General features: G+C 44.8%; 1 pseudogene; it reads right to left on the bottom strand.

The window, feature by feature from the left end:
- LOC121468967 (nuclear pore membrane glycoprotein 210-like) overlaps positions 1 to 15643 on the bottom strand; it is a 62006-nt pseudogene that overhangs the window by 23143 nt on the left and 23220 nt on the right.

Raw genomic sequence — 15643 nt, 5'->3', positions numbered from 1 at the left:
AAACAAAACATAGGAAACAATAAAAGCAGGTGTGGCAGTGGCTATCTGCTGCTAATTATTGCTGATTACTTTTTACTGATGCCTAGTGCACATATGAAATCAATACTTCTAGTGGCTTGTAAAAATAGCACTTCTGTCCTGACATCACACACACAAAACGAGTTTCTTGGCAAATTGTATGTCTGTGAAACTGCAATTCCCAACTAATGTCATCTCAGTATTTCGACCTAACATTCAAGTGATTTCCAGCTTCAAACGAAATAAAAAGACAGAAGGGAAAAAAGGAGAGAAAACTCAAGGCACTGCATTTTGAAATGGGCATAAAGCCAGATAACCCACATTTATAAAGGCTTCACTTTGTGGAGCAAATCCATTTGCCAATAAAACATTTTCTGTTAGAAAAGTTACTAATCTAAATTTGATTTAAGCAAGAAAGTCAGTCAATTCCTTAGTGACTGTCAACAACTAAAATCACAGTGTTAGCTCTCATTTTAAGTTACCCTTGTCTCCACATCCTTGACAAATCTGCAAGAGTATATTCTTAAGAGTCACAATTTTTTTGACAGAAAGAACTAAACAGCTCTATCACTGTGTGCCTTAGGAAAACAGTATTAAACATTAACATAGTCGTTTAAACACAATTAAAAATTTCTCAGCTGTTAAAAATTCACACAAAGCATTAAAAAATAAAAATAAATGAGAATAGAACAAACCTGTGATCTTCCATTGCCTCTGTTTCTGAACTCTGTACTGAATTGATATTCCCACCAGAAGATAAATGTCATATGTTGGATTTAAAAATATGTTTTCCAGAATAAGCAATCTGACTTCTGAAGGCTGTACATTCTGTTGATAGAGGGAAAAAAAAAAAAAAAAACCCCACATTAAAAAGAGCTCATTTGTTTAAAACAGACCATGAAGCAGGAATTTAGAATCTAGAAGTGTAAACCATTATTTGCTGTAATTTTATTTTTATTATTTGGCTCTTTAGTTTCATCTTGACTTTTGTCACAACAAAATGCAAGGGACAGTGAATGGTACAGAGATCTGCTCTGTGCACACAGTGCAAGAATGAAGAAAAAATTCATGTCGATATGAAGATCATTTTGGAGACTATAGAAAAACAGATGCTCATTCACACATTCAGAAATACGTCCTCCCCTCTGACATCCAGAAATCTTACCTTATAGATGCTTTCCTGAAGTCTTGCCTTTAATTTAGAACTCTCTGTTTTTATTCCAGACACCAGAATGGTATCTCCTTGCTTGGCAACTTTTTCCATTTCCAATATATAGGAAGGTGGGATGTAAGTGGATTCTAAGAACTTGAGAATACTGAAAGGTGAATCACAAAGTGAACAGAAAATTGTTAACCAACCTTTGTTTACCCACAGAGAAACACCACCAGCATCTACTCCCAGCCACTTCCATTTTTAAGCCGATTTAAGATACTTGCCTGGGACCAGATATCCCAATTTTACTCATTCTTTGAGGTATCTGCAGCTAACTTCTGTGAAAGGTAAGTTTGTCTGAAGCTTGCTTGTGAGCTATCACAAGACTGCACATGTTGTCTACAATTACCTCTCCAGTTTGTTCAGTAGGTGAGACTGCAAAAACCCTCTATATTGTAAAAGAACTGATGTGCAAGACCCAAAGCTTATGTTTATAAAAGCAATAGCTCAACAAACCCAGAATGCAACTCTGACCTCCCTCAAGAAGCCAGGACGTATTTAACAAATGACTACGAAAATAGTCTGCAAGCAGAAAACCTGTAGTAACTGTTAGAAATTTCAGTGAAAAGTGGCAAAAGAGAGGGAAGGAATTTGCCATGAACGGGCAAATGACAGGAAATTTTGGAAAGAGGAGCATATTTCACATGGTGTCACCTTCTGTATGCACATGATCTGCCTGGCTTCATGTTCACGTTCAGAGAAAAACCAGTGGAGCCATATGGAGAACAGTTATGGATATTAACATATTCCTGACAATTTATGATTTATTTTGCAAAGCTGTACCACTTGTAGAACATTTCTATGGTATCATAGTTATGCTAACAGTAGAGAATAGATCAATATTAGTTTGGTTAAAATCACATCAGCAAATAGTTATACTGACAAAAAAAGCTCCATATGTACCAGGACTTGGGATATCCAGTCCCACTAAGCCATTCATTCTGGCTCTCACTTGTACCTGCAGCTTCAGGTGTATTATGGGCTTAGCAGGCTTTCCCCAGCCAATGCTGCTTCTCTAAGGCTGCAAAATTAGTTTGTGTTTGCCCAGGAGCAAAGTCTTGCTGGCTCCCCCCATCCCACCTGCAGCGTATTTGGAGTGTCAGGTGGAGGATGGAAGTCGGCTGTTAACCATTCTGCTCTGTAGGAGAACTGGTTTCCCCACAAGGAATCCTCCTATTTCAACACCAGAACTAAGTGTCCACTGACACCTGAAACTCTTAAGGCTCAGAGAGCTCCTTTCTGAAATGGAAAGTGACTTTTTTCCCTTCAAAAGCGAAAAATAAAACTCTGCTGAAATCCTGAGATAACAATCTTACTGGTAAATCTTCCTTCTGCATGAGATGTTTCAGAAAGATAACAACTGCATCTGTTTATTTCTAATTATGGCATCGGAGCTACCAGAGCTGCTCACTAACACTATCAGTTAAATTAAACAGAGAACAAAGTGCCCAGGCTGCTGAGTAGGTTAAAAAAACCCAAACTGAAACAACTGACCCTTAACATTATCATTTTAGGCACCAGTTCAGTAAACTGGCTAGATGTGGGGAAGTATTTTTTACGCATCAGACTGAACCAACTTTTGAGACCAAAGGAAATTACTTTACCGTAGAGTGTTGTGGGAATCTGAGAAGCCATCAGGCTCTGGGTCCTTCACCAATGTCCAATCAAACACCAACCCTGCCAAAGTGCTGAAAGTGTTTCCTACAAATCAAACAACCAGATTAAAATATAAACAGAGAACGAGCATAGAGTCTTCCTGGAACATAAACCATGACCTATTTCCCTGGGAAATTTCTCTATTTTATCCCTACAAGAAGAACCATGAAGTACCCTTGAATCTGCACAACACCAAGCCACAAATCCAGCACTGCACATAGGACAAAAACAAATTTACTTTTCATTATTAACATATCACCATATTACCATACTTCACCTGACATTCAGAGTTTACAAACACAGGTGGGATGGGCACAGTAACCAAAACAGTTAATTCCACCTTTTATAGCCGCTTGACACATGATTTCCCTTCAGTAGCTGTTCTAAAACTCCCTTGCTTGGAGTGTTGTGTGCGCACAAAACTTGATTGTTGTAAGCATGGAATTCATATCAGATCATGGCTCTTTTTCTGATGCTACAAAAAGCAGAAGTTTTCTACTCCTATTAAATAACAAATGCATTCACAAATGCACTGACTCTTGTAAGCCTAAATGGTGTGTCCCAGAAGTGTTTGTGTAGTAGTTAAACAGATTGAGCAATAAGTGGTTGGTCTCAAACATCACCTCGGAACCTCCTGTCAGATACCTGACTGTTCACAAAAACATCCTTTTGCAAAATTCTTTAGACTACTTCAGCTCAAAAGAAAAAAAGGAACAGACAACTTCACCAGGTATGATCCAGAGAAACTCCTTAAAATTCTCCACTTGGCTTCAAACAATCAACAGTGTGACAAATAAAGCTAGTGCATGTATCAGACAGTTAGAACTTTCAATATCTATTTAATTTCCTACAAGCAGATCTCTTACCTTCTGAATCCAAAGCATGAATTTTGTGCTCCAGCGGTGAATCCTCAAGGTAGAGCTCTCTTGTTGTGGACACAACTTGAATGCCATGAATTAAATCAACGATGGCATCACAGCGAAGCACTTGTCCAGTCACTTGAAGAGACATCAGAAAGAGCACAAGAAAGCACAACACTGGATGTGCTCATCAAGAACAATGATAAGTCAAGATGCACCTCAAATTTAGCCAGTGACACAAGGCACTGACACTGAAGGAACCGAAACTTGGTCATGACCTTCATGAAGAAACTCATGGTCAAACAGTGGCTCAGAAAGCAAGAAAAACAGTTCCCTTCCTCACTGAACTGCAGAATAAATCTGCAGAAACTCTGATCTCCATTTACACTGACAGGTACAGGTGCTGTCTGGGAGTGCTTATGCAGAGTTGCTACAGTGCTCTCATGTCCCAGAGATGACTTTCACCCACAGACAATAAAGGCCCATAAACTCCTTCAGTTAGTGACTGCACGGCATTTAATTGGCCATCCGGCTTTGCCTCTCTCTCACTATAAAAACTAACCAGGTATATTGTATGACAGACACAAAAGCAACTTCCAGCTTTTCAAATACTAAGTATCTGAATTTGCGCTAGTCATTTTTATTAAACACTTTTTTATATTTCAATCACCCCCTCTATTGGTGGATTTTTGGGGGTGGGGGTTTTAAGAATTACATTTTTTCCTGGGTGTATCATTAAAGTAATTAACACTTATCTGAGGCAAACAGAAGTTAAAACTTTTTACTTTTCCACGGCGATGGAAAGCCTAAAAGACTGTGCATAGGAAGTGAAATGCGCCTGTGCAGCTCCAGATCTCAGCTTTGCTGGCGGAGCACGGCAGGACGGGCACGAGAAGCAGCGGTTAGCTCAGACTCACGCGTGTCCTCGGCGGAGATGATGGTGGTGAGGCGCGTGGGCTGCGAGGAGCGCGCCTGGACCAGCGCTCTCTGCGAGCAGAGGCAGCCGGCCGGCCCCAGCGGTTCGATGCTCGCCGCCTCCGGCCGCGTGGACGACCTGCGGGTGGGGAGCTGTCAGCACACGGATCCCAGCAATTCACCCGGCACCTGCTGCTTGCCCAGCCGCTGCCTTTGGGAAGAGCGGATGGCAGCAGCTCCTCAAGGACCCCAGCCAAGGCAAGCGTGGGCTGAGGATGGGGAAAGCCCAGGCCAGAGGCAGGGCAGGCAAGCTCACCATTCTCTCCACCATGGAATCAATCAACTTTCCCCGAAACCCATGGAGCAGGCCCAGGGTATTACTTAGTGGAGCCCAGAGTTCCCTTCCAGTGTACCAAAACCGTCAAGATAAAACAACAACAAAAGTTGAAGAGTTATTCAAAACCAAGCCTCTTCAAAGCAAATCTGAGCTAGCAGCACTGCACATCTGAGGGGTAAGTGCAGAGCCAGTGAAGTGCTGCAGCAGCCAAAGCCCTTGCTAGTCACTCCGGCCCTTCAGCCCCGTGCCCGGGCTGTGCCGGGGCCGTCCCAGCCCAGAGCCAGGGAGGGAGAGAGGCAGCGCCGGGAGCTGCTCGGGAACCCAGCCCGGAACAGCCCCCGCTGTGTGCCCGGGATCCGCTCACAAGGGCCCTTTGAAGGATTAAAACAATGAAAGCAAGCACTGATGGGTGACAAAGCTGCTCGGGAATCGCTCCTCCGGATAGCACAGCTCTGATGAAAACTTCTAGAGCAGACAGCTGCGCTCTCTGGTAAATGCAACCTAAACCGGGCACTGGATTCCCCCCTGTAATTTGGGGAAGCTGGATGGCTTGGACTTTTTCTCTGGAAGATGTACAAAAATGCCTACCTGGAATGTGTGGGGAAAATTCTCTAACCCAGCAAGGAGCAGGATGGGAGTTCCAAACAAACAGCAATGTCACGTATGACTGAGTTCCCAGACACAGGTTTCACCTCCTTCTCTTAATGGCACAACCAACAAATCCACACCAGCAAAAAACTGAATTTCTCCTTAACTAAAATCGTATCTATTGAAAAACAACACATCACAGCGCACTGAATTATCTGAGAGTTAACAGCTGCAGCCCGGGTGAGCACGGGCCTCTGCTCGTAGCCACTGCAAGAAAACTGCAAATCCCATTTCGAACCTTAAGCTCCCAACAGTATTTTGCTTCCATAAGGAGTAGTTTTAGAGGATTTTGAAACTACAATATCAACTGCTGACCCAGAATTTCAAAGTACTTTATCTAATCAAGGAAAAAACAGCCCACAGCAGTAGGCAATGGGCAATTGAAACACTAATTGAAAGCTTAAACCTGAAAATTGTTTGTTTATATCTAGTCTATATACCTAAACAATGTACACAAATATGTGCATATCTTTAATAGGGATTACACTGTTTCTAAAATAATATTATTTTCTGTATTAATAGCACACAGCTTTACTCTAAAAAATTAAAATCTATTTGAGAGATTAAAAGTGAGCAATTAGTTATTTTACTTCTGTTCTGCTGTTCCCAGGCAACCATGAAACACTTTTCCAACATTTAGCAAGTTTCTTTAAAAATATAAGCTTTCACAACAAGTAAGGCTTTTCCTGTACTTGCCTGGTTGGCTTTTAAAGCTGAGCATGTGCATGTGACTAGGTCTGCATGCAGGTTTTTTTAAATAAGAATTATATGTAAGAAATTGACTTTTATTTAGCTCTTTACACTGCTTAATACTCTCTGCCATTAGATGTTGTGTTATTAATTTGAGGATTTTGCATTCTTACAGTCTGGTATTGATTGTGGTTACAACACAACAGAGGTTTCACTGTGGTTTGTATTTGTTCTTTTAATATCTGGCTATGAATTGTAATACAAAACCACTGTGATTTGCACTAATAGCAGTGCTGTAAAATGGAATCTAATAACAGGATACTTTTCAGACTAGGAAAGCATCAACAAAAATTAAATTTTAACTGCAAACATACACTCTCCAATTTTAAAGGAACTTTCATGCTTTTACAGCTAAAAGCCAGTCACTGCAGTAGAGAAACTGAGATTAAATACTATTTGGCTTCTAGCAATAGTTTAAGAGGTAGAATATCACCTGAATGTCTTTTTTTTCAATAGAAATTTTACTCCAGTGGGCCTTTCTGAGGCTTGGTTTCATATGGATTTATATTTAAAAACAATCTGCTCGATAAGTATTTTTTCCAGCAGAACACAGGAAGTATCTGATGGCCCCTCTATCATTCAGCAATATCAGAAGCACATTCTGCTTACAGCTACCTGGATGCAGGGCCAAGCACAGAGAGGCAAAGGCATTAATCAGCCAGGCTGGGGATTACAGCAGCACTACACTGGGATCACTACTGGGTCCTAGATGGGCAAGAAAAAGAATCTTCAGCTTTAAGTGACAAAACCCACAATTTGGATCCTCTGCCAACTACAGCGGCTCTTCGGCAGCGTGTCAGTGTGTGTGACATTGAGAGCTGGGCTTGTCAGAAGGCAAAATTAGATCCTGAGAAGCCAGCAATGGGAAGCATTTCTGGCACTTGCTCTGGATCCCAAAGCCAGCGCCTGTAAGAAACAGCAAGGCAGGGAGGAAGGACCTGAAAGAAGACTGAGGAGGGAAGGGGAAAAAAGCTCACCAAAGTCCCCAGTTTGTATTTCCCTCAGAGAAAAATCCTACTTGCTGAGGAATGAATGGCACCAACAAAGAGGCTGCCAGTCCTCTTGTCAGTCTGTGCTTCATTCACCATTTCCATCCCCTCCAGGGCCTCAGACACAGAGCCATGTGCCAAGACTGTAGCCACACATCTAGCCAAACCCAGGCCTGTGTTCTTCATTGACTGTTCTGTAACACCACATGTCAATCAATACCCCACTAGATTATACGTCATTTATTCATCAGTTGGTTCAAAGATCAGGCACTTATTCCTGTTTCTCTCCCTGGCAATTCTCTGTTGATTCTTATTGCTCCAGTGTTTTATACTGTTCTGTCAGCTCTTCAGACTAAACTCAGCTGACTGAGCCAGCAAAAATCCACCTCTGTGGAGCTGCACTACGACTGTCAGTTGATCTGATCTTTTAGAATTTTATTGGGCATTTGGGCTGGTATGCAGTCAGCGGGAACTGAGCAGTAGAAGACTCCAAGAGTTTGGGAAGATTGGACTGACCAATACACTGGGGACATTATATAGCCACTCTTGGGACTAAAAAGAGAGCAAAAGTCTAGAACATTTATTTCATGGGTGTTCAGCAATGAAATATTGCCCAAAATCAACAAGTCCCTAGTCCTTCTGTCTGCCTTAGCAGGCAAGTGATGCTCAGACTGAGAAAAAGCTTTTTTCAACAGTAAACTTGCACTGATATTCAAACATCAGCTAAGAGAAACAACATTATTTCTTCTGCCTCCTGGGCTCTGTCAGAACACTTCTGCCACAGACTCGCACCCCCTGCTCTGGTTCTGAGCCAACACTCTCAGGTAACACACACACCTGAGTCACAGCAGCACAGCCCCTCTCACTTTACCACCCAGCACACCTCAAACCAGTCCTGAGCTCCTGCTGGCACTTCCAAGAGCTTGAAGCCCTGCTGGGAAAGCACAGCCAGGTGAGTCAGGGAGAGGGAGAACAAACATTATTTAAGATGTCACTTCACAATACGGAAGTTAACAATAGCTCACACAAAACATTTTTTGTGACAGTCAGACAGGTTTTTTAGACCTGTGGTAAAAGAGGTGATCCAGGAAGCAACACAACTCCCACATTACCAGGGATGAGACTATTGGTCTTAGAGCAAAGCAACAGATCTCAATGAACAACACTACTGATACAGATTTTTAAAAGCACACAAACCAGCAGACGGAGAAGTAAGATCAATCTATAACAACAACACGACAAGGTAAGGAGCTGGAAAATGAGCTTGGCCAGCCAACTACTGTGACAGCAGCACTGTGCAGTGGGCTTGGGCTCTCTGGAAGTACCTGTGCATCCCACAGCTCCAACACCACTCAGCCACTGCATCTCCCCCTTTACTGTTGTGCCACCAGCTCCTCTCCCATGGCAATTACCTCATTACAACTCCTTCAGTGAGGGCTTCAGTAGCACACACAAACCTTTCATTAAGGTGGCAATAAACTCCTCTTCATTTCCACCAGCCCTCACCATGTATCTCAGTTCTACGCTCCATGAAACAATGAAATATGTAAACATATTTGTACACTGCAGATAATTTCTGCTACAAATACCCAGCCATGGAGCCTACCTTGGGGGGAATATTTTTTTTTTTGTGTGTGTGTGTTCCCATCCTTCCCCAAAAAATGTTATTATGGTATGGCAGGTTTCAAGGAGAAAATTCTGCTTTTGAATGCTTTCATTCTTTCAGGTGCAATTTATGGATTAAGGTGGTTAAAAGACAAATACAGATGCAATAGAAATGCTAAATATATCTGCACAGACTGTATTTTATGCCTGAAAATAGTGCCACGTACAATATTAACAGATGGAAACACCGTCTGCTTTGAAAACAAAGCTTTTTCCAAAAAATAATTTTAATATAAAGGCAACCCAAACTCCAGAAGGCATGAGCATTTTGAAATCCAGAAAATACTTTAGAGCCATGCTTGTAACTTTACCATTACTCCCAGTCTGTTGGGATGATGACAGAACTTGACCTTTTTCCTCTCAATCAGTGCAATTCTCAGACACCACTACAATCACTTTGAAAATATCCTACTTTCAGACGTAAACTTGAAGGCTGAAAGGGAAACTGGGAAAAAGTAAAGTCACAACATGCTATAGACTGATCTTTCAGGAAATTGGACACTTGCCTTTGAATTCTGAATGCTTGAGATGAGTAATGCAGACCTTCAAAAGGTGTCAAGCAGCTATCAGATGCTGCTGTACAACCAGAACAGCTCCCATAGGCCACAATCTCCCATATCCCAAACCCCCAGTCCCCTCTCCAGACACAGAGGGCCTGAATCTGACCATTTCCATTCAAACCCCTGCTTTCATGCATGCAAACACACCTATCATTTCCCAAATGTGAGGAAGAGTCACTCCATCCCAAGCCAGTGCATTTGGTACTCCCTAACTTGGTCAGTTCGACAGCCCCTCTCCAGTAACAGCTCCTTCAGACAGGAAGCACAGGTGTCAGCAAGTGGCTGTGCTGCTGCTCCTCCAGACACAATTCCTTCTGTCCCCCCACAGCTCCAGGCCTGCGAGGACAAGGATGCAGAGGGAGAGAGCCCCGGGTGCAACTGCTGCATCTGCTCAGGCACACACACGGCTCCTTCCTCCGGAGGGTTTGCCGAGCACACGTCGAGTTTCACAACCCACATCCTGCCAGGCCTTGCAAAGCAGAAGTCAATAAATGCTCATTCTACAAGCCACAGAAGATGACAGCACACAGAAGGTGAATTAGGTGTAATTTCCTGAATTCTCAGCCAAAAGTCATCTCTGAAGGGCAGAGGGAGAGGATGGAAAAGGATGTTGAGGCCCCTTTGCATGAGGGATATGAGCCATTGTATACTGGCAAACAGCACCAATGGAACATGCTCTGAAGTATACAAAAATCACTTCCATTAGAGATATGTAGATAAAATATGGCATGTCATATTTTCATTTGAAGACTTTAGTGAGATTAGCAGAGATCTCCATGCTTCTGACAGCAGGATAGCACCTGGCATGTGCAGGAATGGCTGCAGCCAGCCCAGCATCATCTCACAGCTCACTGGCAAACAGGAAAGGGAGTCTATACTCCCCGATTTTACTAGTGCTTTGATGAGTTTTGGGGTTTAGCTTTATGCAATGTATTTTACCTCATAAACCAAACCCTTTTAAAGACTCAGCAGCCTTCAAAAATTTGAGTAAGGAAAGAGAAAAAACCCACACTTATGAGATTTTCACTAAAGCAGTCCATTAAAAATTAAATTACATGACCACAAGCATCTCATCTAGTAACTTTCATTTAGTTGACTTCTGGGTAAAATTACTGCTCTTCTTCACAAGCATCCTCAAATATAAAAATTGTAACAGACCAAAGCGTTGTTCCCAGCCCAGAGATTGAGAAATGTACAACAACCAAGCAAAGAAACAAAGAGAATGAAAACATAGCCCTTTAAGATGTGTTTCAGTAACTGCCACACACAAAAAACCTGAAAACTGCTACACACATCCATCTGGCACATTGGGAAGTATCATCCTAAACATACCTCAACTGCTGCTTCTTTTTCAGGTGGGTACCTCCTGCTCATTACTGATTAAGTTACCACTCTAGAGCTCGACAGAAAGGACAAGGAGTTGGCAACATTTGTTTACAAGGACAAGGAGTTGGCAACATTTGTTTACCATGAAGACTACCATGAGCTTTCTAAATTTGCCCATGCTGTGGGATTTGCCTTCAGCCTCTGTGCTCAACACTACCCAGTCCTCCCCCCTGTGCCAGGCAGGAAGGGGGCTCCCAGCCAGAAGTTCCTGGAGTACATCCCACGTGCTCAACACTGAGAAAACTGGGAAAGCTTTCACTTTTGAAACTCCACTTCACTGTTCCCAGGTGGAGTCTTAAGGGCGCTGTTACCTACACTTGCAGCAGCAGTGAGAAGCTCCCGACTTAGCTATGACTCCTTTATGTCCACAGCCTGAGCTCAGAGCTGTCAGGACCTTCATTACTGAGCACAGCAAGAGAAGGGGTATTTCATTACTGAGCACAGCAAGAGAAGGGGTATTTCATTACTGAGCACAGCAAGAGAAGGGGTATTTCCACAGCAGCAGCACTTTGGGCGCTGTCCCCGCACACTTGGGACTGTGGCCATGTGTGTGGTGGCACTGCGGGAGTGCGGGGCGGCAGGGTGAGCAGTGCGGGTGTGGAGGCACAGTGGGCACGGTACCTGGAGCAGCAGGTGGAGTGTGTGTGTGGGGTACAGAGAGAAGCAGGTGAATACGTGTGGGGTGTGTGGGTGGGTGCACAGCGGTGAGAGGCACATGTCGGGCACGGAGCCATGGCGGGAAGCTTCCTTTACAAGCAGGGACCTCCTGCCCAGGGCCCGGCCTGCAGACACTGCCCCCCTCCAGCGGGTTGAACCCCCACTGCAGACAACAAACAACCTTTCCCCTTCGGGATGCTCTCCGTGCCTGCTCCCGCACTGCTGGGCCGCCCAAACCCGCCAGCAGCGAGGTGAGAGCGGTGGGAGAGGGCCCGGCTGCCTGGGAGCCGTCAGGCCCCGCCGCGGGCCGGGGAGCCGCCGCAGGAGCCGGGGGGGAGAACGGACAAAGGGCGGCGGCACCTGCACTCACCAACAGCAGCAACCCTCGCTGGCCTCTAGCGTGAAGTTTATGCGGGTGCCGCGGGTGAAAGGGAGCAGCACCTTGTCGGTGTTGAGCCTGGAGGAGGCGGCGCCCCGGGCGCGGGAGGAGCCATGCTGCCGCCGGCGGGGCCGTGCGGGGCGCGAAAGAGCGGCGGGGCCGGGCAGGGCAGGGCAGGGCTGGGCTGGGCCGGGCTGGGCCAGGCTGGGCTGGGCTGGGCCGGGCTGGGCTGGGCCGGGCAGGGCTGGGCTGGGCTGGGCTGGGCCGGGCTGGGCCGGGCAGGGCTGGGCTGGGCCGGGCTGGGCTGGGCCGGGCAGGGCTGGGCTGGGCTGGGTTGGGCAGGTCTGGGCTGGGCTGGGCTGGGCTGGGCTGGGCTGGGCACGGCCTCGCCCGCCCTCCGCCCCCCGGGGCCGCGCCGCCCTCCCTCAGGGGAACTCACGCGGTGCCAATGGCCAGGCGCCGGCTGTTTGAAAAACGTCCTTTTCTCCGGGCCTAACCCCCAGTGTCTCGTGGAGTCGTGCTCTAGACCCTTCCCCTTCCCCGGCCAGGCTCCAGCGCCGCAATGTCTGTTATGTCGTGGGTAGCAAAGCTGAACACAGGGTTCGAAGCGTGGCTTCAGCTGAGCCCAGCACAGCGGGACGGTCACTGCCCTGGTCCTGCTGCCACAGCAGTGCTGGAACAAGCCAGGTGCCATTGGCCTTCCTGGCCCCCTTCATGTTCCCCGGACACACTGGTGCTAACAGCTATGCTGAGAAACTGTTCATTCATTACCACAGCATCTCAGAATGGTTTCGGTCAGAAGGGGCCTTAAATCACCGACTCCCACCCCCGCCCTGGGCACCTTCCACAGTCCCAGGCTGCTCCCAGCCCTGTCCAACCTCGCCTTGGGCACTGCCAGGGATCCAGGGGCAGCCACAGCTGCTCTGGGCACCTGTGCCAGGGCCTCTCCACCCTCACAGGGAGGAATTTATTCTTAACATCTAATCTCAAACCCCTCTCTTTCAGTTTGAAGCCACCCTCCCTCTTCTTGTAACCCCAGGCCCTTACAAATAGCCTCTCCCTATTTTTTTTTGTCAATTCCTTACGGTACTGGAAGGCCACAATTAAGTCACCCCAAAGCTTCTCCAGGCTGAACAAACCCAATTGTCCCAGCCTTTCCTTGTATGAGTGATGCTCCATGTGTGAAGGATCTGATTGTCCTTACCTATGAAAGAAGCATGGTACACATAGGCATCAGGAGAATGGATTTCAGAAAGGTCACATGCATGTTGGAGATCCTTAAAAGATCCTTAAATCCTACTCAGAAGATCAGCTTGCTGTCCAGGCACATGAGCTAAAAGTTTACCCAGCTTTAATTTAGGTGGTATTACCAAAGTTAGTCAGTTCTCATTTATTCTAAGCAAGTAAACTTCTACAGGACGTTCTCTTTACATAGGAGCACTATTTGCACTATTTATTCAGCTTGTGTTTTACTTATCAGTACCTCAGCAATGCTGTTCCACTTTCTATCCCAGAGGAATGTGTGCTGCTGGACAGTTCAGTTCTCCCTGCAGCTTCTGTGCGTGTATTACTCATTTTCTGATTAACGATCATGAAATTGTATGGTCTGATTTAGAGAAGAGCTGAACTATGCAATTTAAGTTAATAGGAGCTGGGCCTAGAAAGATGTGTGATATTAAAGGTGTTGGCAAATCAAGCTCTTGCACTTTAAATCGCCCCCCAAAATACTGAGGGTTGTTTATCTTCTTTACTATTTCTCTCAGTGAAGTTGGAAGCTTTCTTTGTAGACATGTTAGGAAGATAAGTTCAGTAAAGACTGGGATATTAGGGAGGAATGTATAAAATTGCCCATGGCTAAAGAGTACAATGTGTTTACAGTTAGTACAATTACAACTGAGTAAATAAGAGGTAGATAATGAGTATTTTGCAGCCTGTGTTGTGAATGAGGTGAGGAAATGTCTGTATCCTAATACTTCCTAGCTTTAAAAGCAGAGTGTGCAATCTCAGAATTTATTTCCTTTCTCTCATCAGCAGCGGTGGTGATGAGTATTCAATGTGAGAAGAATAATTTTCCAGTAGCAAATACTTCTTAGACTTGAGTTCTTTTCATAAGGATCAGCAAGGTGCAGCTGGGACCTTAAAGCCTATTGATGAAACATGACAGTGAAGTATTGCAAGTAAACATCCAACACACCTTTCAGTGCATACCTAGCGGTTTTAAGAACAGAGTAAGGCAGGGGACATTGATGAGCAAATCTACAGTTTCCATTATATGGTAAAATTACCAAGTGAATTGTGTGCTCCCTTGAATTGTAAGTCATGCACTGCAGCACTGTGTTAGCATTTCTTTTGGCCAGAGGAGGCTGAGCTGGGGGGCAGCCAGTGCAGTCAGGGTGTGCTCTGAGGAGTCTCCACCTCAGGGGTAGGAAGGACTCACTAAAACATCAGGGGCTGACTTAGCAGCATTGCTGCACTGCTCCACTTTTCCTTTCTGCACTGCTGTGAGATCCATAGGAGTCAGCACAGCCCTCCTGCCAGGACAGACAGTGCAAACACCTCCTCTCAGGGTTACCCGGTGTGCCGGAGAATGGGAGCAGGATACACCTGCCAGGAATTGGAGGTAATTTTACAGACATATCAATGTACACCTGAGTAAGTCTGATAAAGAACACAAATGGAAATGCCTTGGTCACAAAGAATGTGAGTACAGAGCGATAAGAGGGAGTGCTTTAATAAGCTGCTTAAGGAGGGAGATAGGCAAACAATAAATGGTTGTTCCCTAAGAAGCTGAGCCTTTTGTGGAAGAATTTCAGGAGATTTTAGAGGCAATCAAAATACATGCAATAAATAACAAAACACCAGGTGCTGATCATGTTTCTATTGGAATATGAAACTAAAAGGGAGAGAATTACTGAAAGATTTTACAAACTCACTTGGTTGGTCAGAAGATCTGAAAACACTGCCAAGGAACCAGACAGACATGTACTCTGATCAAATCTTTTAAATCTATCAATTTCTGAGGGAAATATGTTTTTCATAAAGCTAGAAAAATGTGTGTCAATATATGATTAGGTGATCTGTTGACAGTGAAATACTTTTAAATCCTTGTTCAAGAAAAGGAAGTATTTGAATGGCACGCTGATAAAGGACCATCTGGACAAGAAACACCTGGCTTAATTTTCAGGCATTTCATATTTTTAAATGTCTGAGTAATTTAAAATATTTTAAACTTATCTTTGGAGCGAAAGAACACACCCCCCAAGAGCGCCCAAACCCAAACAACAAAACCAACTCTAAATAAATGCAACTTAGAAGGTGAAACTTCAGCAAAATGGTAAGGCAATGAGGTGTGGAGGGTTATTTTAAAGTGTGCTGGGTGAGGATGACTCAAACCAGCTCCAATCTTAACCCCTGCAGGTATGTCTGTACTTGTGAGTTAACAGTGTAGGACCAGCTCTGTGAAGTTTCAGCAGCTGAATGCATTAGGTACAATTTACTTGTAAGAGCAGTTTCATTAAGCTGAAATAATCAGGGCTCACCCAGCAGAATGATGAAAAACATTCTCCATTATCACACTCTTGAACCTCTCAAATAAAATAATATTTGATTG

This window comes from Taeniopygia guttata, chromosome 25, assembly GCF_048771995.1.
Source record: "Taeniopygia guttata chromosome 25, bTaeGut7.mat, whole genome shotgun sequence".
In the NCBI taxonomy this organism is placed as follows: Eukaryota; Metazoa; Chordata; class Aves; order Passeriformes; family Estrildidae; genus Taeniopygia; species Taeniopygia guttata.
This window is presented reverse-complemented; position numbering and strand designations above follow the sequence as displayed.